This window comes from Heptranchias perlo, chromosome 44, assembly GCF_035084215.1.
Source record: "Heptranchias perlo isolate sHepPer1 chromosome 44, sHepPer1.hap1, whole genome shotgun sequence".
Lineage (NCBI taxonomy): Eukaryota > Metazoa > Chordata > Chondrichthyes > Hexanchiformes > Hexanchidae > Heptranchias > Heptranchias perlo.
The window spans coordinates 4,609,344-4,630,972 of record NC_090368.1 but is presented as its reverse complement, the minus strand read 5'-3'; the positions used below and the strand labels follow the sequence as shown (position 1 = coordinate 4,630,972).

Here is a 21,629-nt window from a genome sequence, read left to right as displayed (position 1 = left end):
TTTTAACATCCACTTGAATCACTGGAGCAGGGAGACAGGGCCTGATGAAGTTGCATGTTATCCGAGGCCCAGTTTTAAGCCGCTCTGTCGGCTGCTGTTGCAGGTTGAGCACTGAAGATTAGGGAGTCTGAAACCAGCTGCCCTGATTTTGGTCCCCCCACCATGATAAATTTTCACTTCAAGAACTACAGCAAGCAGCTGGTGCATACACATGGGATGGGTATCTGTCAGTACTGGAGGCTGCTGTTCACTTTCCCCTGCAGACGTCTCTTTCCTGTACAGTCCTTCCTTCATCAGATTTCTCTCCTCCTAAACTCTTGCTAAGGTACGGTGATAGGGCACCTGGACCTCACTCAAGTGACCGTCATTCAAGTGTAAGTGTAGACAGTGAGTGCCGACAAGTTATTCAACAGTGGAGTAAGGATTGTCGATGAGCCCAGTCCTGTCCTCACTCAATATGCAGCAGGAGGGTCGATGGACAGTGATCAGGAGCAGGAACCCTGGCTGATCTTCCCCTCCACCCCCAATATAAGGACACTTGGAGGAAAAAAAAAACTTGCATTTATGTAGCACCTTTTCTGACCTCAGGATGTCCCAAAGCACTTTACAGACAATGAAATACTTTTTTGAAGCAGCCAAATTGCGCACAGCAAGCTCCCACAAAACAGAATGGTTCCAGGCATGAGGGACTTCAGTTATGTGGAGAGACTAGAGAAACTGGGTTTGTTCTCCTTAGAGCAGAGAAGGTTCAGAGGAGATTTGATAGAGGTGTTCAAAATCATGAAGGGTTTTGATAGAATAAATAAGGAGAAACTGTGTCCAGTGGCAGAAGGGTCGGTAACCAGAGGACACAGATTTCAGGTAATTGGCAAAAGAACCAGAGGCGACATGAGAAGAAAATTTTTTACACTGCGTGTTGTTCTGATCTGGAATTCACTGCCTGAAAGGGCGGTGGAAGCAGAGTCAATAGTAACTTTCAAAAAGGGAGAACTCCCCTGCTCTTCAAAATAGTGGCCGTGGGATCTTCGAAGTCCACTTGGGAGGGCAGACGGGGCCTCGGTTTAACATCTCATCCGAAAGACTGCATCTCTGACAGTGCAGCACTCCCTCAGTACTGGCACCGGGGAGTGTCAGCCTGGATTTTGTGTTCGAGTCTCAGGACCAATTGAGACCAATTATTGCACCCTTTCTGCCACCCAGGCCGAGTCCAGCTCACTCAGCACAGACGAGGGATTGAAGCAGGCTCAGGAGCACAGCTGGCTGTGTAATCGTACTCACTGAGCTGGCAGGAAAAGCCTGTTTATTTTTTAAAGAAAAGAGAGAAAACCAGGGACCACTTTCCCAGCCAGCCTTGCTATGTTGCACAACCAGCTTCCTGCTGCACAGCAGAGTGTATGTGCCACTTGCATTTATCGAGCACGTTATGACAGCCCAATGAACTGGATGTGGAATGAGTTACTTTGAAGTGCAGTGACTGTGGTATGTCGGCGAATGCAGCAGGCATTTTACACAAGCAAGATCCCACCAACAGTAATGTGATAAATGACCAGTTAATCTGTTTTGGGTATTGATTGAAAGGGCATAGATGCATTTAAGGGGAAGCTATGTAAACACAGGAGGGAGAAAGGAATAGAAGGATATGCTGATAGGGTTAGATAAAGGGCAGGGGCTGGGGTGGGAGGATGCTCGTATGGAGCATAAATACCAGCATGGACCAGTTGGGCCGAATGGCCTGTTTCGGCACTGTTAATTCCATGAAAGTTGGCCAGGAGAATTTCCCTGCTCAGCTTCGGATTGTGCTGTGGGATCTTTAATGTCCGTCTCAACTGCCAGGTGGGGCTTTGATCATCTCATCTGAAAGATGGCATTTGTGACAATGCAGCACTCTCTCAGTACTGCTCTGACGCGCCGTTTAGATTTTGTGCCCAGTTCGTGGTTCGAGCTCGTAATCTTCTGTCTCTAAGGTGGAGAGTTTCACCAACTGAGTCAAGCTAACTCTCGTACGGTGTTTTTTCTAATTCATTCATGGGATGTGGGCGTCGTTGGCAAGACCAGCATTTATTGCCCATCCCTAATTGCCCCTTGTTGTCCAATGGAAATCGCTGACTCGCCACGGGTGCGTCACTGTTTTAGCCACATGCACTAATTTTAGCGGAAAATGCCTTGACCACAATACAGGTGAAAGTACCTCACACGTGCACCTCCCCGCCCGCTCTCCACTCGGACGCTGCTTGCCCGGTGCCCTGTTGGAGCTACTCGTTATTGGTTCGGCTTGCATTCGTGTGGCCTGGAACAGTTTTTGGTTGAGCTGACCACGGTGACAGCTCCCCTCTCCACCCAATGTTGCTGCTATTTCCATGGTCTTTTCACCCGTGTTACACATCATTTCAGCAGATAACCAAGGAAATACAGCACTCGCCACAATCAAAAAAACACTCGCGCACGCACACAACAACAACTTGCATTTATATAGCGCCTTTTAACGTCGTAAAACATCCCGAGGCACTTCACACGGCGATTATCAAACAAAATTTGACACCGAGCCACGTAAGGAGATATTGAGACAGATGACCAAGAAAGGTTAAAGAGGTAGGTTTTAAGCAGCCTCTTAAAGGAGGAGAGAGAGGCGGAGAGGTTTAGAGAGGGAATTCCAGAGCTTAGGGCCTAGGCAGCTGAAGGGACGGCTGCCAATGGTGGAGCGAAGGAAATTGGGGGATGTGCAAGAGGCCAGAATTGGAGGAGCGCAGAGATCTTGGAGGGTTGTCGGGGCTGGAGGAGGTTACAGAGGGAGGGATACACCTGGCTTTTCATCTTAATATTTTACCAACAAACGCACAAAAAGGTTGAAGTGAATCCGAGTATTGAGATCACAGGGCCAACGACAATGTCTGTTGCTCGTTTTTTATTTACTAATCAGAAATGCAATGAGCCACATCTGGATTCCCAATTAGCCACATGTGGCTAATGTATTGGGACAACACTGCTCTAGTATATAGTGTTAAATGTGAATGATCCACAGTGTAAACCCAAGTGTAATTTTGCCCTGATAGATGTGTGACTGACAATCTCACTGCCCCATAATAACTCCATAATTGGTCATTAGTCACAGGACTCCACTGAGGTGTCTCGTCGGGTTGGAAGCAGTCAGGCAGCGAGCCTGAGATATTTTCATCTCAAGGGGCACTGACCTACAATCATATTAAAAATCATATTTAAAAAAAAAATAAAGATTTAAGTCTGAAGGCTATGATTGATTGTGTCAGTCAGAATATGCAAGTGCTTTTTAAAAATGATTTTAGTAAATACTACAGTTATATATTTCTTCCATCGTTGCAATCTTATTACACAAGATAAGGGGTTGGGGGTAATATATTAGCATGGATAGAGGATTGGTTAACAGATAGAAAACAGAGAGCAGAAATAAATGGGTCATTCTCAGGTTGGCAGGCTGTAACTGGTGGGGTGCCGCAAGGATCGGTGCTTGGGCCTCAGCTATTTACAATCTATATTAATGATTTAGATGAAGGGACCGAGTGTAATGTATCCAAGTTTGCTGACGCTGAAAGCTAGGTGGGCAAGTAAGCTGTGAGGAGGACACAGAGAGTCTGCAAAGGGATATAGACAGGTTAAGTGAGTGGGCAAGAAGGTGGCAGACAGAGTATAATGTGGGGAAATGTGAGGTTGTTCACTTTGGTAGGAAGAATAGAAAAATGGAATATTTTTTAAATGGTGAGAAACTATTAAATGTTGGTGTTCAGAGGGATTTTGGTGTCCTCGTACATGAAACACAAAGTTAACATGCAGGTACAGTAAGCAGGAAGGCAAATGGTATGTTGGCCTTTATTGCAAGGGGGTTGGAGTACAAGAGTAAGGAAGTCTTGCTGCAATTGTACAGGGCTTTGGTGAGACCACACCTGGAGTACTGTGTATAGTTTTGGTCTCCTTACCTAAGGGAGGATATACTTGCCTTAGAGGCGGTGCAATGAAGATTCACTAGATTGATTCCTGGGATGAGAGGGTTGTCCTGTGAGGAGAGGTTGAGTCGGATGGGCCTTTTCTCTCTGGAGAATGAGAGGTGATCTCATTGAAACATATAAAATTCTGAGGGGGTTTGACAGGGTAGATTCTGAGAGGCTGTTTCCCCTGGCTGGAAAGTCTAGAATTAGGGGGCATAGTCGCAGGATAAGGGGTCGGCCATTTAAGATTGAGATGAGAAATTTCTTCACTCAGAGGGTTGTGAATCTTTGGAATTCTCTACCCCAGAGTCTGTGGATGCTCAGTCATTGAGTATATTCAAGGCTGAGATCGATAGATTTTTGGACTCTAAGGGAATCATAGAATCATAGAAGTTACAACATGGAAACAGGCCCTTCGGCCCAACATGTCCATGTCGCCCAGTTTATACCACTAAGCTAGTCCCAATTGCCTGCACTTGGCCCATATCCCTCTATACCCATCTTACCCATGGGTATAGAGGGATATGGTATAAGGATCGGGCGGAAAAGTGGAGTTGAGGTCGAAGATCAGCCATGATCTTATTGAATGGTGGGGTAGGCTCGAGGGGCCGAATGGCCTGCTCCTGCTCCTATTTCTTATGTTCTTATTTTATACTATCCCTCGCCCGAGGCCCCGACACACTCTAGGGTAGAGTTCAGTGGGCACCAGCTGTCCTGTGGCACAGGTGCCCAGTCCTTATACGTACGAGGCTCAACAGTGAGTCTCGAGGGCTATTCGACTGTATTAGGCAGTGTAGCCAAGCCTGATCCTGCCCTCACCTGACATCCATCCGCGCGTGCACTTCCAGCACGTTATGGTGATCAGGAGCGGGAGCACTGGTTGGTGGCTCAGGGGCACTGAGGCCAATTACAGCAACCAACCTGCTGCTGCAATCAGTTAACTCGGTAAATACCCGCGGGATCAAACTTGGCACCTTCTAGTTCTGTATGGGTCAGCAATACGGAATCATGCAGCATAGAAGGAGGCCATTCAGCCCATCTTGTCTGTACCGGCTCTTTGAAAGAGCTATCCAATTAATCCCACCCCCCACCATAGTCCAGCAGATTTTTTCCCCTTCAAGTATTTATCCAAGTCCCTTCTGAAAGTTACTGTTAAATCTGCTTCCACCGCCCTTTCAGGCAGCGCATTCCCGATCAGAACAACTTGCTGCGGAAAAAAAAATTCTCCTCATCTCCCTCTGGCTTTTTTGCCAATTATCTTAAATCTGTGTCGTCTGATTATCGACACTCCTGCCAGTGGGAACAGTTTCTCCTTATTGACTCTATGAAAACCCCATTTAATTTTGAACACCTCTTATTAAATCTCTCTTTAACCTTCTCTGCTCTAAGGAGAACAATCCCAGCTTCTCCAATCTCTCCACATAACTGAAGTATCGCACTAGATAGTGTGTGTACCCAGTGAGCCAGGTGAGGGGTCCCTGAATTTGGACCCGGCAGGCCAGTTGCTGGACCGTACTGACCACCTCCCCGACACGGGCACTATTGGAAGAGGAGCAGGGAAGTTCTCCCTGGTGCTATTTATCCCTCGACCAACATCGCTAAAATGGTTCTGACGACAGGTCATTGACCTGAAACGTTAACTCTGTTTCTTTCTCCGCAGATGCTGCCTGACTTGCTGAGTGTTTCCAGCATTTTCTGTTTTTATTTCAGGTTTCCAGCATTCGCAATATTTCGATTTTGACAGATAACCTGGTCGTTATCACATTGCTGTTTGTGGGAGCTTGCTGTGCACATATTGGCTGCCGCGTTTCCTACATTACAACAGCGACTACACTTTAAAGGTACTTCATTGGCTGTAAAGTGCTTTGGGACGTCCTGAGGTCGTGAAAGGCGCTGTAGAAATACAAGTTCTTAACTTTCCTTTTTCGAAACGTTCCCACTTCCTCCCTTATCCTGGCACAGAGAGGATCTCGTGTGATTTACTGTTCAGTCTAATGCTGATGTGTGACTGGCTCCCATTCAGCCTGTTGCTCCTGCCCCTCGGCGTTCGCTGGCCGAAGTGTAATTGTGCCTGTAATGAAGTACGAATGGGCTGGGGTAGGGGTCAGTGAGCGAGGGGGTCCTCTCTTTTTAAACAGGGCCGCTGAGCTGTGACTCTGGCTCATTCTGTTTTGCCTGAGGCGTTAATTTTCTCTCTGATTTGTTCAGAGGATTATATCGGCCCCTGTCAGAAGTGCGGTCTGTTCTGTTTAAAGTGCATTCGTACCTGTGTGTGATCACCACATCCTGTTTCAGGAGAGAGACCTCTGTGTGCTTTTACGTTCGGAGTCAGCAGCCGACCTCCATAAGTGGTGGGCTCTACTTTAACATGGAGATCCACAGAATGTAACCGACAGGACTACGGACCAAGTGTTGGAAAGTGCTATTAAGCTGGATAGCTCTTTTTCGGCTGGCACGGACATGATGGGCCGGATGGCCTCCCTCTGCACCATAACATTCTATGATTCCATGAATGCAAACGTTCATTTATCGAACTAAAACTGTCTCCCTATCCCGATGTACGGAACTGTACAGCCACAGTTGATGGGTCTACAGTACTGTTGGTCCAGGAAAATGGGCTTGTTTACACAATGGAGAGCAGCTGCTTAATGGAGACGTTCCCCACGCCTCTGTGCTACTCCTGGTAGCACATGGTGTCAGCTTGGCTCACTGGTAGCACTCTTGCCTTGGAGCCCCACTCAACACCGAGTCTAGCTTAGTCCTCGACGTCCGACCTGTGTGATCCAGCTCTCTCAAATATGGAAAGACGTGCATTTATATAGCACTGTTATAAACATTGGCCCAGGACACCAGGTAGAACTACCCTGCTCTTCTTTGAAATAGAGGCCATGGGATCCACCTGAGAGGGCAGACGGGGCCTTGTTTAACGTCTCATCGGAAAGTCGGCACCTCCGACAGCGCAGCATTCCCTCTGTACTGGCACTGGGAACGTCAGCCTGGACTATGACCTTCCTTAAAACCTACCTCTTTGCCCAAACCTTTGGTCACCTGTCCTAATGTCTCCTTCTTTGGCTCAGTGTCAAATTTTTGTCTGATTTACACTCCCTATGAAGCACCTTGGGACGTTTTACTACGTTAAAGGTGCTATATAAATGCAAGTTATCCATGTAATTATTCCTTACAAGTCAATCCGGGATGGTCTCCTCTGGCTCCCATTGTTGCTGCCAGACTTTTTGGTGCCCTGTCTGGAGTAGTGCGGTTGAGAAGGTTGCTTAGCAACATTGGGAATTGGGAGACAGCTGATGCTGATCTGGGATCATCCTGGATGGACTAGGAGCTTTGGTTAAGTACACCCCGGTTCCTGTGTGTTCAGCAGGGTGAGGGTTAAGGCCGAGGGAGGCCTGCGGCCTAGTGCCAGCCCTAATCTGTCTCTTGCTGATCCAAATGGGTCAAGTTAACAGCTCAATACTCAGAATCCAGACACTGAAAAACCTACAACTCCCCGAGCACATTTGTGCTCCGTGAATTTCCCTAAGACTGAAGAGATTACTTCAAACGAGGCACAGAATCGAGGGGCTTTTCCTGCAACGAGAATGTATATAGGCAGCTCACAGGTGTAAAGAAAGAACATAGGAACAGGAGTAGGCCATTCAGCCCCTTGAACCTGTTCCGCCATTCAGTTACACCATGGCTGATCTGTACCTTAACTCCACTTACCCGCCTTGGTTCCCTAACCCTTAATATCCTTGCCGAACAAAAAAATCTATCCATCTCAGTTTTGAAATTTTCAATTAACCCCCAGCCTCTGCTGCTTTTTGGGGGGAGAGATTTCCAGATTTCCACTCCCCTTTGTGTGAAGAAGTGCTTCCTGAGCGACCTAGCTCTAATTTTAAGCTTATGCCCCTCTTATTCTGGACACCCCACCAGAGGAAATAGTTTCTATGCAACCTGTACTTATAATTGAACCCTTTACTCCCTTTTAGCAAGGAAGAACTTGCATTTATATCGCACGTTTCTCAATCTCAGGACGTCCCAAAGCGCAATACAGCCAATGAAGTACTTTTGAAGTGTAGTCACTGTTGTAATGTAGGGAACTCAGCAACCAATTTACGCACAGCAAGCTCCCACAAATGTGATAATCTGGGTTTACGGTATGGGAAACACGGAAAGGAGAAAATGTATTTTTCTGTTTCACTTTTCTTTCCTGAAGGCATTCGCCAATGCTGGGTGCAGCGCTGTGGCTGCCCGCCTCCCTGCACTACGTCAAACAAGTGGCAGGTCTTCATGCTATTTGACCGCTGTATGCATCACAACTGAGTCCAATATTGTCCTTGCCTGGCATTCACGCACACGGATAATGATCTGGATCTAGAACCCTGGCTAATTTCTAAATGAATTGGTCAGTCTCGATCCAGTTCCTAGTGGGCAAAGGCCTGCAGCACAAAGGTATCCCTAATTCAGCGCTAAATGGCAGTCTCGTTACATCCCAAGCATAAGTGACCCGATTTACAAGGAACTGCCCGAGAAACTGTGATCTGTACATCTGTCCCGCACATCTGCCTTCATCTGTAACTGCGTTCCTATGTTATGCGGCGGATCCCAGCCCGCCTGCGTAGACTGGCACGTGACGACTAATCTAAACGGGGAGAGTAGGGCGCGGTTTTAAAATTCTCACCCTTGTGTTCAATTCCATCCCACGGCCTCGCTCCCTCCCTATCTCTGTAACCTCTTCCAGCCCTGCTACCCTCCGAGATCTCTGCGCTGCTCCAGTTCTGGCCTCTTGCGCATCTCCCACACCCTTCGCCCCACCGTTGGCGGCCGCGCCTTCAGCCGCCTCGGCCCCGAAGCTCTGAAATTCCCTCCTTAAGCCTCTCCCCCTCTCCTCCTTTTAAGACGCTCCTTAAAACCTACCTCTGACCAAGCTTTTGATCACCTGTCCCAATATCTCCTTATGTGGCTCGGTGTTAATTTTTGTCTGATTACGCTCCTGACAAGCGCCTTGGGGCCTTTTACTACCTGAAAGGTGCTATACAAATGCATGTTGTTTCTGTCCCATGACAGGATTAAAAAAACTGGGAAATCTAAAAGCCCTCAATGGCTCTTGAATCAAAGAGGTTGCGCGTTGAAGCCCCACTCCAGGGCTTGAGCTCGTAATCTCGGCTGTCGTCTCAGCGCTGAGCAAATGCCGCACTGTCGGAGTTGCCGTTCCTCAGAAAATACTTGCCCGTTGAGGTGGATGTAAAAGATCCCATGGCACTATTTTGAACAAGAGGTGGAGATGCTCTCCCTGGTGTCCTGGCCAATATTTGTCCCTCAGCCAATGCCACCAAAAAAAAACCCAGATTAACCGCTCATTTTGATTTGCTGTTTGTGTGATCTTGCTGCGAGATAAATTGCTGCCACATTTCCCTCCGCAAGAACAATCACGTCGTGCTTTGAACGGTAATTAATTGTATGTTTCGGAGAGATGTGTAAGGTGCTATATAAATGCAAGTCTCTCTTCCTTTTTTTTTTTCTCAAGACTTTACCAACTGATCCAAGTTGAGGGAGGGAGGGAGGGAGGGGGGGGGGGGGGGGGGGGGAGGGAAGTTAATACTGAAAAAAATGTCCAAACGCTGAAAGATAAATGTTTCAAGTTACCAACTTGTAGCAGAAGCACATTGGGATTTTATTTATAGTGTGAACAGTGCCGTGCGTGCAAAGGGGCTTTTAACTTCAAAGAGAAGCAGGGGCTGTGAATCTGGCCAAGTGTCTTGTGGGGAGGAGGAGGGGGGGGGCAGGGGGTGGGGGAGATCAGACTCTGAAAGATCTGGAATTAATTATCGTTCGTGTAATGTTTGAGTCTCTGCTTGAATTTCATTCAACGTCTGGACTTTCTTCCTGATTTATATTCTCCAGGAAGTTCGTTGTAATTGGGATTTAACTCTTCACAGCAACTCGCTCACTCATCGGAAAAGATTATTTCCCCTCCGCCGCCCCCCCTCCCCGCCCCCCCCCCCCACCCCGTCCCGATCGCCACATTCCTTCCCGTCCCTCTCCCGAAGCTGGCTCTTGCTCAAGCCGGAAGGCTATTCAACCGTGACCATATCCCAATCTATCCTCCTCCAAATATCCGCACGGAACACTGGATACCAGTGAGGAGCAGGAACTCAGGCTAATCTCTTCCTTGCCCCGGGGGCAGGGTCACTGAAACCAAGTGTAGCACCCCTCCCCCCCGCCCCCCCCCCCCCCCGGCCACCCTGTGCTGCTTCAGCTGAGGTCAGCTAACTCGCCACAAGACGGGTATTGATGTAGGGACTTCCTGCCCTGTGTGATTCAGTGCTTCATTCGCTATTTGTAAATGCCACCCGATTGTTTCCCCTGCTTTCCCGGAACTGTTTGACCCCCTTCTCCGGGTCCCGCAGGCATCCTCCGGCACCTCACCTAAACGGCCGTACTCCAACCTAAGTAGTGATTGTCGTCTGACTATTCGCGCGTCGGGGAGGGCCTGATCCCGTTCTCGACCGATATCTGCCGCGTGCGAACCTACAGCAGGAGTCGTTGGATCGTGATCAGAGGCACCGAGGCCAGTTGTGACTCCTCTCCCCACTGGGCTCATAATCGAGGCAGACCCTCGAGGGCAGTACAGAGGGAGTGGTGCTTTGCCAGAAGTGCTGTTCTTTGAAGCCAGTTCTGGTGGATATAAAAAAAATCCCGTGGCATTATCGGAAGAGCAGGGAGTTCTTCCAGATGTCCTGGGCCAACATTCCTCCCTCAACCAACACCATAAAAAAACAGATTAACCGGTCATTAATCTCAGGACTGTTTGATATGGAATGGCCCCTGCGTTTTCCGACATAACAACAGCCACTGCACTCCAATAAATAAATAAACAAACAACTCATTGCGTGAAGTGCTCTGAGGCATTCCACCATGTGATGAGGCGCGAATATTTCTTTTGCAATCTGTGGGCAGAATTACTATTTCGAAGACGAGCAGGTGTCCTGGGCCAATATTTATCCCCCAACCAACATCACTAAAACAGATTATCCGGTCATTATCTCATTGCTGTTTGTGGGATCTTGCTGTGCGCAAGTTAGCTGCTGCGTTTCCTTCATTACAACAGTGACTATGCATCAAAAGTATTTCATTGCCTGTAAAGCGCTTTGGGACGTCCTCGTGCCGTGAAAGGCGCTATAGAAATGCAAGTCTTTCTTTCATTGTAATAAAACCAGAATGTGACCAGTCAGTCATCGTAAACCAATGGGAACAAAACCCCTTTGTATACGGTGGGCAAGACAGCTGAATTTTGTGATGAGACGGACAGAATTGCGAAATGCCGCTTTCCAAACCACTGGCTAAAAATCTCATAATCCCAAGGAATAGGAACAGAATTTAAATTGTTTTAATCCCTCCCCATGAAAGATGCAGCTTACCACCCTACGATGCTCTATATTTCGATAATGTTCCTGACCGTCAGATGTTGTCTTCCTTTATTTATGTAGTTTATTTTTTTGCGTAATCGATAGAGCTAACTGTCTTTGTGTGAATCTCTCAATAAACAGTGTGTAAATAGATCGGTTAGGGTTCGGGGGTACGGTGGTGTAGTGGTTACGTTGGTGAACCAGTCATCCAGAGGCCTGGACTACTACTCCAGAGAATGTGAGTTTAAATCGCACCATGAATTTGAATTAAGTTTAAATAAAACTGGAAATAAAAAGATGCTTTCAGTAATAATTGTACAGCACAGAAGAAGGCCATTCAGCCCATCGTGCCTGTGCTGGCTCTTGCCCTGCGATCTGTCAGATTGTCGAAAAAAACCTAACTGGTTCACTGATGTCCTTTTTAGGGAAGGAAACCAGCTGTCCTTGCGCCCGGTCTGGCCCATATGTGACTCCAGGCCCGCTCAGTTGTATCAAACCGCTACAAAGAAGAGCCTCACGGCACTGTGGGGGAACCTTCATCACACGGACTGCAGCGGTTCAAGAAGGCGGCTCACCACCACCTTCTCAAGGGGCAACTTGGGGTGGGCGATAAATGCCGGCCTTGCCAGCGATGCCCATATCCCAAGAATTAATTAATTAATTAATTAATTAACACCCCCTCCCCCCAACTCTTTGTCTCCTGCAGATGTTGACTCCTTACTGGGGTGTAGGTTCCACAAGCATCAGGTGTTCTCCGTGCCTTATCCAAGTCTCCGCTCTTCACATGTGACTTTATGCAGAGCAATGACCGGCTGTTCTGGGGAGCACATTCGAGCCGGAACATATCCTCACCTGATATCTGCACAGACGCACTTTCCAGCAGGGGTCACTGGATAATGTTCAGCAAATGGGAACTCTGGCTGATTTATTTTTCGCTCTTCCTTCCTTCCTTCCTTCCTTCCTTCCCTCCCTCCCTACCCCAAGGGTGCTGAGTCCAACACTGGCGCAGACTGGGGGAAGAGCCAGGCGTCTTTAATTCTGGAAGTATTCCCAGCGAGTGCGTCTTGAGTAAATGGATCTTCCGAGTGCTATCACACATATCCATCTATTGCAGATAATAACTTTGAACACATTGTCCAGGCTGACACTCGCAGTGCGGTACTGAGGGAGTGCTGCACTGTCGGAGGTGCCGTCCTCAAAATGAGGTACTAAATCGAGGCCTGCTCCAATGTTTCAAGTAGATTCTAAAGATCCCATGGCACTATTGGAAGAAGAGCAGGGAGTTCTCCCCGGTGTCCTGGGCCACTATTTATCCCTCAAGCACAGTCACCGAAAATGGATTAACTTGTTCATTCATCTCATTTGCTGTTTGTGGGAGCTTGCTGTGCTTGAAATGATGCAGCACTTGATCACGTAACAGTGACCATGCATAATTTAATTCTGCGTGAAGCACTTTGTGGGTGTGTCTGAGCGATGAGAATTGGCGCTCTTTAAATGCCTGTTCTTTTACCGCATTATGAACTCGTTCTGTTTTAATTATTCCATTTACGACACAGGCTCCCTGCTGTGCTGACACAGCTGCAATGCATTATCTTTTAATTAATTTCTTTATTAAAGTTTTAAATTTGCTTTTTTTCTGTAGAAGTGCAATAAATCAATAAACCGAGCTACTCTTCTCCCTCTTCCACCCCCACCCCCCCCTTCTTGCTGCCAATTAAATTGTGTCTTTAAGTCCGAGGCTCAGCTGGAGGTACAAGGTTAAGTGATTCGAGTGCCTTAGGTTAGATACATTCTGGTTTCAACATGCTTACTCTTCTCTCTTGAAGACACTGGCCCCCTCCCTGGGCAATGGTTCTCCCGTCTGTCGCTCTCAGCTACCTCCCCAATTCTTCACGCATGAGCCCAGTGTAGGTAGGCTATTTGACTGTGTAAGGCACCACAACCCTGTCCTCACCTAGTGCCCACCTCCAGCAGGAGTCACTGAATAGCAATCAGGAACCCTGACTGATTTGCCCCCCAGCCCCTTAAGCTCAGTTCCGTTGAGACAAAATATAAAACACTCTTATTGCCCCAGTCGGCTGAGATCAGCTAATTCAGCACAGACTAGGGATTGAACCTGGGACCGGCCTGTACTGTAGGGCTCAGCTACTCACTGGGACATCTGGGGAGAATGTTGCTCTCTCTGTTTAAAGGCAAACCTAACCACGTCTGACTGACAATACAGATTTCTCATGTCCTATTCTCCTCTTCCCTTTAAATTAATTTCTCTGGGTTTATTTTTAAATTTACATTAATCTCCCGCCCTTCTTCCAAAAGCACTCACTCTGATCGGGTGCAGCTCGTAAAGTCCCAGCTGCCCTTTCGTATTCCACCCCAGAGACTTTGGATGGATTAAAAAAAAAACGAGACAAATATAGAAATGAGCTTCTCCCACCTTTTGAGTGAGAGGGGTTGCATAATCATTTAATTGTTAATCGAATGAAAAAGGGATTAACTTCATGTAGCTTTGAAACAACTTTATATGCAGCAGGTTGGTCTCTGCTTACAAACTCCACCTTGCAGACTACTGCCCGGTACGGTTTGGATCGAACCAGCTGCCTAATTGCTGCACTGTCAGATACCGATTAAGGGAATATTTTTCTAAATTGTACACCTAAACTAATGGGAAACGCTGTCGCTTTACTGAAGTAAAGGAGCATCAAATAGTTGTTATCTCAGGCACTAAAATTCTGTAACAACTTAAATCAAATTTTACGCCATGAGAATGTACATTCTGTGGAAAATCAGTCCAGGGTTTGAAATCTCAATTTCAGTATAATATATTTCAAATACAGTGATCGAATGGTGACTTTTATTTTTACAAAATTGTGTATCTTAAACAATTTACTGTGCTCAGTCTCTGAATCCCCAGCTCTTTGCAGCCACTTAACACCATCAGGGGTATGCAAACGACAGCCCGCAGGCTGAACGGAGGTCCTGAGCCCCATGAATGTGACCCACAAAGGCAACTCGCTTCTACTTGTGTTTATTTACCGTTTGCATTATGTGGGCTGGGGGTTTGGAGAGGGGCCGTTCCTGGTCCTGTTACCTCATCGATGGGTAAATCCTAAATCAGGACCCTGAGATCTGTTGGGTTGTCAAGGGCTTTGAAGAGGGTGCACAGGTGATTTACAAGAACGGTACCAGGGATGAGGTATTTCAGTTATGTGGAGAGACTGGAGAAGCTGGGGTTGTTCTCCTTAGAGCAGAGAAAGTTAAGGGGAGATTTAATCGAGGTGTTCAAAATCATGAGGGGCTTTGATAGAGCAAATAAGGAGAAACTGTTTCCACTGGCAGGAGGGTCGGTAACCAGAGGACACAGATTTAAGATAATTGGCAAAAAATCCAGGGGGAGGAGATGAGGAGAAATTTTTTTACGCAGCGAGTTGTTCTGATCTGGAATGCTCTGTCTGAAAGGACGGTGGAAACAGATTCAGTAGTAACTTTCAAAAGGGAATTGGATAAATACTTGAAAAGGAGAAAATTGCAGGGCTCTGGGGAAAGAGCAGGGGGGAGTGGGACTAACTGGATAGCTTCAAAGAGCCAGCACAGGCACGATGGGTCGAATGGCCTCCTTTGGTGCTGTAAGTTTCTACGATTAGCAGCTGGAGATATCTGGGAATTAATAGGGACAGGGATTGGAACTTTGTATGTGGCCCGTAAGGCTCCATGAGTTGCACCTAACTGGTCCATGAAGGTCAAAAGCCTGGACAGTGAGGCCTGGAGTTTCCTCCGTATCTGCGGCCAGATACGCACGTAATCTGGGCGCAAACAAATTCCGTGACTTAAAAGATCGCGCAATTTTGGAAGCAAGCGAGTTATGCGCGTATCGACAGTACACCCAAGTCTCTCCATCTTTTACCCCCCCCGGTCCATCAAACCTTCTGTCCGAACGAACCTCCACCCACAAAACTGACCACGCCGCCGACTGTCAAATGCGAGCAATCTCGCTCTTTATCGGGGGAGGTCTCGCAGATTTTCAGTCATGGCAGGAAACAAAGTCATGTTTCTGGTCTTTTACTTGCAATTTTTTTGAGCGTTCTTTTTTTTTAAAAAAAAGTTGATCCTCACTGAGACCTCCTCTGTATCATCCGTTTCTTTTAATGCATTTTTATGGCAAACTATAGTCACGTTTTAAAATTGAAAAGCTTCCCCGATTGCAGCTTCCTAAATATGCCGTGTGTGATGTGCATGAATGATGGTTAAATGAGATGAAGCATAAATTTTAAGACTCAACGGAAGAAATGTACTGGTGTGGGTTCGGCATTTCCTAAGGGCTCGATTGTTTCATAGAATCTCTCAGCACAGGAGGAGGCCGTTTGGCCCATCGTGCCTGTGCCGGCTCTTTGAAAGAGCCATCCAATTAGTTCCACTCCCCCCTGATCTTTCCCCCATAGCTCTGCAAATTTTTCCTTTTCAAGTATTTATCCAGTTCCCTTTTGAAAGTTACTATTGAATCTGCTTCCACCGCCCTTTTGAGCAGTGCTGCTGATTTAATGAGATTAGGAGGAGAGAAGCATAAAATTATACAGCACAGGAGGCCATTCAGCCCATCGTGCCTGTGCCATACTTTGGCGTTTTTCAAAATGGGCGCAGTTTTGGGCGCAACTCTTGGTTTGGGCCCATGGAGGAAACTCCAGGCCCCTGGATTAAATTTTTATGCTATGACTGGGCTGTAGAATGTAGGGGAATGCCTCCTTTGTACAAGTGTCACTCCTGTGAGTTACCTACCTGTCCATAGAGCTTTTTTCATTCATTCTCGGGATGTGGGCATCGTTGGCAAGGCTGGCATTTATTGCCCATCCCATAGTTGCCCCTTGAGAAGGTGGTGGTGAGCCGCCTTCTTGAACCGCTGCAGTCCGTGTGGTGAAGGGGCTCCCCCAGTGCTGTTAGAGAGGCGAGTTCCAAGATTGTGACCCAGCGACGATGAAGGAACGGTGATATATTTCCAAGCCGAGATGGTGTGTGACTTGGAGGGGAATGTGCAAGTGACTGTAAACTGAGCTGATTGAAATTATGGTCAAGTCAGAAACGTTAGTTTGGCCGATGATCTGTTGTTGCTTCCTGTACCGATCCTCGAAGGGTGTGCGGGGGCTGGGTGGGCGTGAGGCGAGATAGTCATGAGTTAACTCCAGACGCTGGCGTGAAAAGGCTTTAAACCTCACTCCTTCAAGAAGAGTTGTCGGATCAAAAAGGGGGCTTTAAGTACAGCTGCAAACACACTCCGGTGGCTCAGTGGGAGTATCTATTCAGGCCAGACAGTCCTGAGTTCGATCCTGGGAATGTGCCGATTTAACTGATCTCAGCCAGGGCACCGTTTCTGGGAGTTCCCCTGGCACATTGGGCTAGGGAGGGGGAGAGGGAAATCAGCCAGAGTTCCTGCCCCCTCATCGCTGTCCAGTGATCTCCGCTGTAAGTGTGCGTGTGGGTGGTTGTTAGCTGAGGACAGGATCAGGCTTGGCTGTGAAGTCTCCTACAGTTGAATAGCCTGCCAGCACTCACTATCTGGGGCTCACACGTGAGGAGCGGACACTTGGCTGAAAAATAACAGAGGAATGCCAGGCTGAGATCAGCAAACTGTCTTCACACCTAGCACCTTCCTGGTATGTATGGCTCAGTTCCACCTTGGGCAGTGAGCCACCGAGCCTCAAGGCAGAAATATATCTCAATACTTTCTGCAGGGGTAAGGAAGTGTCAGTTAACTACTGAAGCAAGGGTCTGATGTGGATTCCACGCTCCTGGTTGGCAGAGGGAAAGGTTAAGGGGAGATTTGACAGAGGCTTTCCAGATCACGAGCAGTTTTGATAGCGTAAATAAGGAGAAACTGTTTCCAGTGGCAGAAGGGTCGGTAACCAGAGGACACAGATTTAAGGTGATCGGCAAAAGAGCCAGAGGCGACGTGAGGAAACATTTTTTTAACGCAGCAAGTTGTAATGATCTGGAATGCGCCGCCTGAAAGGAAGCAGATTCACTAATAACTTTCAAAAGGGAATTGGATAAATACTTCAAGGGAAAATATTTACAGGGTTATGGGGAAAGAGCAGGGGAGTGGGACTAATTGGATAGCTCTTTCAAAGAGCCGGCACAGGCACAATGGGCTGAATGGCCTCCTCCTGTGCTGTACCTACTAAGACACAGTGATACAATGATGCAGCAGAGTAACTGTTCATAAGAACATAAGAAATAGGAGCAGCAGTAGGCCAATCGGCCCTTCGAGCCTGCTCCGCCATTCAATAAGACCATGGCTGATCTGATCCTAACCTCAAATCTAAATTCATGTCCAATTTCCTGCCCGCTCCCCGTAACCCCTAATTCCCTTTACTTCTAGGAAACCGGTGTATAAAGCAGGGCCAGTTACAGTCCCTATACTGCGCTGTGTACAGAGTCCCTGTTTATTCAACAGGGTTAAGGGTTACTCGCTGTGTCATACAGCACAGAAAGAGGCTATTCGGCCCATCGTGTCTATGCCGGCTCTATGAAAGAGCTATCCAATTGGACCCACTCCCTGCTCTTTCCCCATAGCCTTGCAAATTTCTCCTTAAACTGTACGGAGTTCTTGTTTACTGAGCATGGTCAGGGTTACTCACTATAACTGTGCAGAGTTACTGTTTATTCAGCAGGGTAAGGGTTATCACTGTGTAACTGTGCAGAGTTACCGCTTATTCAGCAGGGTAAGGGTCACTCACTGTGTAACTGTACAGAGTTACTGTTTATTCAGCAGGGTAAGGATTATCACTGCAACTGTACGGAGTTACTGTTTATTCAGCAGGGTAAGGATTATCACTGTAACTGTACGGAGTTACTGTTTATTCAGCAGGGTAAGGATTATCACTAACTGTACAGTTACTGTTTATTCAGCAGGGTAAGGGTCACTCACTGTAACTGTACGGAGTTACTGTTTATTCAGCAGGGTAAGGGTTACTCACTGTGTAACTGTACAGAGTTACTGTTTATTCAGCAGGGTAAGGATTATCACTGTAACTGTACGGAGTTACTGTTTATTCAGCAGGGTAAGGATCACTCACTGTAACTGTACGGAGTTACTGTTTATTCAGCAGGGTAAGGGTTACTCACTGTGTAACTGTACGGAGTTCCTGTTTATTCAGCAGGGTAAGAGTTGCTCATTGTTAGGTTAAGGGTCATGAGTGATAAGCTACTCTGTCAACTGTGTGCCCAGAGGAATCTGACATGTGTTTTTTCTCTCTCCAGAATGCATGACTCACAAACACACTCCGCACCATCTTGGTATACAGGCTGTTATTTTAAAGCCAAATACTTTCGCCATTTGTGTTTTGCGGGTCCCTGTGCTGTTAAATGTTTAATGACATACAAGAGTTTACTTTAAGTGTCAGGTTTTGTAGCCCATGTATGCAGCTTAATGACCCAAGTGCTCACTTTTTTTTCAAAGGCTAGTCCTTTTATTGTGGGGTGAAACCTCTCTCTTTGTCCTCTCGTTAGTGGGACCCATCCGAGATGAATTGTTGTGCTTTAAATTTTCTCTGCTGAAATCCATTGCTGGGATACAGTCTCACTGGGCTCCCTCCACTACTAGGCCCAAGAGACATGTAAAAAAAAAAGAAAGAATTTGCATTTATATAGCACCTTTCACGACCTCAGGACGTCCCAAAGCGTTTCACAGCTAATTACGTACTTTTGAAGTGTAGTCACTGTTGTAATGTGGGAAACGCAGCAGCCAATTTGCGCTCAGCAAGATCCCACAAACAGCAATGTGATAATGACCAGATAATCTGTTTTAGTGATGTTGGTTGAGGGATAAATATTGGTCAGGACACAGGGGAGAACTCCCCTGCTCTTCTTCGAATAGTACTGTGGGATCTTTTACGTCCACCTGAGAGGGCCTTGGTTTAACGTTTCATCTGAAAGGCGGCACCTCCGACAGTGCAGCACCCCCCACAGTACTGCACTGGGAGTGTCGGCCTAGATTTTGTGCTCAAGTCACTGGAATGAAATGGCTTGAACCTAGGACCTTCTGAGTCAGAGGCGAGAGTGCTGATACATGGGAGAGGTGGAAAACCTCTCCGACTCCCATCCACCCAGGCGATCGAAAATCGTCCGGGCGGCCACATTGAGCATGACACATTCCTTGGCACCTACCTTTTGTATGATGTGATCTCTGCCCCAGCCGGGAACTGGTCCAGCTCTCTCTTGAAGGTATGACGGGAATCGATACTCACCACTCGAGCCGGCAACTTGTTCTGTAGGTCTACTGTTTTCTGTGAAAAGAGCCACCTAACATCTAATCTAGTTCTACCTTTGCGTAACTTAAAGAACGTGACTCCTGGTCCTCCCCAACCTATCTAATCAAAATAATGAGATGTGAATGTCAATACAATCTAGTCCTTTGTGTGTGAGCCTAGACAACAACAACGTGTATGGTGCCTCTAACATAGAAAAACGTCCCAAGGAGAGTCACAGAAATGTGAGGGAAACGGACACTGAGCCATAAGGAAAGACTAGGAGGGGCGAGCAAAAGCTCGGACAAAGAAGCGGGTTTTAAGGAGTGTTTTATTGGAGTAGAGGTTTGGGGAGGGAATTCCACAAGAGTGTGCGGCTAAAGGCACAGCCGCCAATGGGGGAGGGAGGAGGCCAGAGTGAGGAATGGAGAGTTCGAGAGGGGGGGAGCGTGTTGGAGGGCTGGAGGGGGTAAGAGATAGGAAGAAGCCGAGTGAGTACCGGCAGGCTATTCGAGTGCAGGAGGAATCGTAGCTGAGCTTGACCCAGTCCTCAGCCGACATCTTCTCTTACTTTTTGTCATGCAATGTATGTTACTCCTGCAAATCGAATACTATCCTATTTACTGTACGTGTTTAACCAGACAACAGTGCTATTTTTGAAACAGGGAGGCGCTAAGTTAAATCTCAGTTTTTGCCTTACCCTTTGGAACCCAGCAAGAAGCATTTATCCAGCGCCTTTAACGTAGTAAAATGTCCCAAGGCGCTTCACAGGAGCGATTATCAGACACAATTTCACACCGAGCCAAAGAAGGAGACATTGGGACAGGTGATCAAAAGCTTGGTCAAAGAGGTAGGTTTTAAGGAGGAGAGGGAGGTGGAGAGGCATAGAGGTTTGGGGAGGGCATTCCAGAGCTTAGGGCCTAAACGGCTGAAGGCACGGCTGCCAATGGTGGGGGGGGTGCGAAGAAAATCGGGGATGGACAAGAGGCCAGAATTGGAGGTACGCAGAGTTCTTGGAGTGTTGTAGGACTGGAGGAGGTTACAGAGATAGGGAGGGCCAAGGCAATGGAGGGATTCGAAAACAATGATGAGAATTTTAAGCACGAGGTGTTTCTGGACTGGGAGCCATTGTAGGTCAAGAGCATAGGTGTGATGGGTGAACAGGACATGGTGCGAGTTAGGATACGGGCAGCAGAGTTTTTGGATGAGCTCAAGTTTATGGAGGGTGGAAGATGGGAGGCCGGCCAGGAGAGCATTGGAATAGTCGAGTCTGGAGGTTACAAAAGCATGGATGAGGGTTCCAGCAGCAGATGAGCTGAGGGAGGGGGCAGAGACGGGCGATATTACGGAGGTGGAAGTAGGCGGTCTGTGATGGGAGGGTATGGGGATCGGAAGCTCAGTTCAGGGTCAGGTAGGACGCTGAACTCGACTGCGGAGCAGGCTCGAGGGGCCGATTGGCCTACTCCTGCTCCTATTTCTTATGTACTGGAAGAAGAAAACTTTAGAGCTTTCCTGATTCGCTCAGCGGGTAAAGACACTGCATGCACAGTGTTACATAGACCGGAGGATCCCAGATTCTCCCCCTCCTTCCCCCACGGTGTGAGCTGAGTTAACTGATGTCGGTGAGGGCGGCAATTGTACAATTCACCTCAGCACGTCAGCGTTAGGGAGGAGGAAATCAGGCGGGGGTGGCTCCTGCTCCTGATCGTGAGGAGGAAATCAGCCGGGGGTGGCTCCTGCTCCTGATCGTGATCGCTATCCAGCGACCCCTGCTGTGAAGTGTGTGTAACGTTGGGCAAGGGCAGGTTCGGGCTTGGCCGTGATGCACACTATAGTCAAATAGCCCACTGATACCCGTTGTCTAGGCTCATGCGTGAAGGATGGACGCTTGTGGGGGGGCGGGAGGGAGGAGAGGAGTAAATTGAGAAAAAAACAAAGAATTTTATAAGAATGGAAATACGCCCCAGTGGAGTGAGTTCAAAAATAAATTGCATGTGATCTATACTGGGTGTTTCACAGCTTTCAGTAATGAAGCA

At 47.6% G+C, this 21,629-nt stretch overlaps 1 protein-coding gene across 3 annotated transcripts in view; it reads left to right on the top strand.

The window, feature by feature from the left end:
* Nucleotides 1-21,629, top strand: part of LOC137306640 (transcription factor 12-like) — a 100,233-nt gene that overhangs the window by 18,014 nt on the left and 60,590 nt on the right. Inside the window, exon 1 of one of the 3 annotated variants that reach the window (XM_067975972.1) lies at nucleotides 5,717-5,797. The exons of the other annotated variants lie outside the window; for them this stretch is intronic. The gene's annotated coding sequence lies outside the window, so the exon portion shown is untranslated. Of the gene's footprint in view, nucleotides 1-5,716; nucleotides 5,798-21,629 lie in introns of those variants that run through there. 3 annotated transcript variants of the gene reach the window in all.